General features: G+C 41.3%; 1 pseudogene; it reads right to left on the bottom strand.

The window, feature by feature from the left end:
• Positions 1 to 202: 202 nt before the first annotated feature.
• LOC133040291 (large ribosomal subunit protein uL4-like) lies at positions 203 to 1,462 on the bottom strand (annotated as a pseudogene).
• Between the last annotated feature and the right edge of the window lie 1,796 nt (positions 1,463 to 3,258).

Genomic DNA, 3,258 nt, shown 5'->3' with positions numbered 1-3,258 from the left:
ATGATAGTGCGAGGTGGTGCTTCACTGTATTTTTGATTTGTATTTCTCTCATGAATTTTTAATTTTAATTATTTACTTTCCAATTTCACTACTTCTTTTTTTTTTTTTTCCCCCCATGTTTCTCATGCCTCTTTGTTCAGGTCTTCATTCAAAATTAGCTGTCCAAAGTGATTTGGCATTTATGGAATAAGCAAATTTAAGTTTATGCAGCAGCCTTCTTTTCCTCTGAGGTGGGTTTCTTTTCTGTGGGCTTCTCTTCAGCTGCTGGTTTCGTGGTCCCTGCAGCCTTTTTTCCCACTACAAGCTTCTTCAGCTTCTTATCGCCAGCAGCCTTCCTTTCTTTGTTTCCCACCACAGGCTTCTTGCCCTGAATCCCCTTCTCATCTGATTTGGCTTCTTGCGCTGCTGCTGCCTTATCCATGCGGATTTTGTGGTTCTTGGCAGGTCCAAAGATGGTGTTCTGGCACGTGGTCTTTGCGTATGGGCTAAGCTTCAACATGATTCTCAAATTTTTCAGTGGATTCTTCTTCAGGACTCTGCGATGAATCTTCTTGCGTGGTGCTCGGAGTGCTTTTTGGATTTCTGGGCTATTCAAGATTCTGCTAAGGTCTGTATTGAGCATCTTGTGCATGAGGAGGTTGTAGTTACTGTCGAGGGAGGCTGCTTTACGCCAAGTGCCATACAGCTCATCTAACTTACGGAAAGCACTTTCAGTCCAAACGCAGAAATGTCCCACGTGACCACCAGGAGCAAGTTTCAAAATGTTCAGCTTGCTTACATTAAGCAGAGTAATTCTAGGGATGTTTTTGAAGGCCTTGATGATACCATTGTCCTCATTATGCAGGGTCCCCTGTGCTAGATATGGCAATGGTTTCTCATTTTCATTTTGCCAGCTCTTGTTCACTGAGAGGTGTAGACCTTTTTGATATCATTCCAGGCCTTAAGTTTCCTGAGAAGCAAAACAGCCTCCTTGGCCTTCTTGTAGCCTTCAACTTTATCTTCAACCACCAAAGGCAGTTCAGGAACTTCCTCTATATGATGACCTTTAGACTTAACCAGCACTGGTAAGGCTGAGGCAGCCAGTGCAGAGCAGATGGCATATCGCTTCTGGGTTGTATTCATTCTGCGGTGCCAATGTCGCCAGGTCTTGGTTGGTGCAAAGATGCGGCCCCCACGACACATATTTCCAAAAGCACCCTGGCCGGAACGGTGAATGCCGCCACCTTGAACCCTCAAATTCAAGCCACAGCTCTGCTGGTACCCCAAGACTCAGCACTGGTTTGGTGAACTACTAATTCACTGACAGCATAGGGCTGTCTGTTGTTTTTGCACAAGTTGGTGTGAACAAAGTTAACAGCATCTGGTTGAATGGGAGCCTTGACCACAGCGGTCAAAGTGACATTTTTGCCAGATGATTCCCCCTTTTGGAGTACACTGTTATCAGTGGACCAGCACAGGCCATGGCGGGGAGAGGAGAAGGCCAGGCTCCTCTCAACCTGGTGGCTCCCACAGGAAAAGCCAATTTCAATATTTCTATTTGATTCTTTTTTAAAAATAATTTCTGTCTCTTTAATAATAGTCTATTTGGTTACATATGATTTTCACACCTTATCCTTTAATGCATTAGACATGATTTTCTTTGATTCTTTGAATATATTTAAAGTGCCTGATTTAAAAATCTTTAAGTCAAATGTCTGGACTTTTCCAGAGATAATTTGCATTGACTGGATTTTTCCCCTTATACATGGGCCACATTTTCCCATTTCTTTGCATGTTTTACACTTTTTTTGGGAAACTTAATATTTTAAGTTCTATAATGTGGCAACTCTGGAAAAGATTTCCTCTTCTTCCTGATCCTTTATGCTCTGCTTTTTGTTTTATTGCCCCTGATGTTTATTTGTTTAGTGACTTTCCTGGTCTAATTCTGATATTTCTTTTTAGTTAGTTCAATAGTCAGCTAACTATTAAACAGATTTCCTTAGTACATGAAACTGACAAGTATTCCAGCCTTGACTGAGGGGCCCTGTATGTGATAGGACATGCCTTTTAAGGATCTGGCAGGAAATTTATAACTCTGTTTTAGCTTTCATGATTTGCTTATACAAAACTTCCTCAGTTAGAGGTGATAGATTATGACCTTCTATGGTCTTTCCTGGGCACGTGAGCTTCTGAATTCCCAGGAATATATCAGGGCTTTTCAAAGCACTCTTTGGAGATCTACATCTACATTTTTTTCTATAATTTGTCAGTCTCTTGCTAGTCACAACTGGTGCTACTGACACAGACAGCTGAACTGCTAAGCAGTTACCACTGATTATTTTTTGAAAAACATCCCTGAGATAGGTCTGTTAATACAGAGTAGGCCCTGAATTAGGTCAAATAAAAACAAACTCTGAGAGTGCAGCCTTTCAGGAGTTGTCAGAGTAAGTAAAAAAAATGATAATTTCCTGGATATGTTTTTTTAGGAGTACTCTGACTCTACCAATGGCTCCTTGGCTACTACTTTTCACAGCTACTGATGTTACAATGTTGTTGGTTTTCAAGACTATTATGGAGCTGAGGAGTTAGGGTTGGAACAGGGAAAGTAAAAGCACCATCAAGCTTGCTATTCTTACTATAATTCTGTCATTTTCTTGAAATAACACTCATATATTGTTAATTTCCAGAGTTCTGAAAAAGTTACTTTTGATCACTTTTCCGAGTGTCATTATTGCTTATTTAAGAACCATATTTTTGGAGATCTTTATTCTCCCATTCTAAAGGTACTACTTTATTTCACATCAGTTTGGTTCAGTTACTCAGTTGTGTCCGACTCTTTGCTACCCCGTGGAGTGCAGCACACCAGGCTACCCTGTCCATCACCAACTCCTGGAGCTTGCTCAAACTCATGTCCATTGAGTGAGTGATGCCATCCAACCATCTCATCCTCTGTCATCCCCTTCTTCACCTGCCCTCAATCTTTCCCAGCATCAGAGTCTTTTCAAATGAGTCAGTCTTTCACATCAGGTGGCCAAAGTATTGGAGCTTCAGCTTCAGCAAGTCCTTCTGATGAATATTCAGGACTAATATCCTTTAAGATTGACTGGTTTGATCTCCTTGCAGTCCAAGGGACTCTCAAGAGTCTTCTCCAACACCACAGTTCAAAGGCATCAATTCTTCAGTGCTCAGCCTTCTTTATGGCCCAGTTCTCACATCCATGAATAATTACTGGAAAAACCATAGCTTTAACTATATGGGCCTTTGTCGGCAAAGTAATGT

Source organism: Dama dama, chromosome 20, assembly GCF_033118175.1.
Source record: "Dama dama isolate Ldn47 chromosome 20, ASM3311817v1, whole genome shotgun sequence".
NCBI lineage: Eukaryota > Metazoa > Chordata > Mammalia > Artiodactyla > Cervidae > Dama > Dama dama.
Note: the sequence above shows the minus strand (reverse complement) of the source record. Positions and strands in the feature narration are given on the sequence as shown.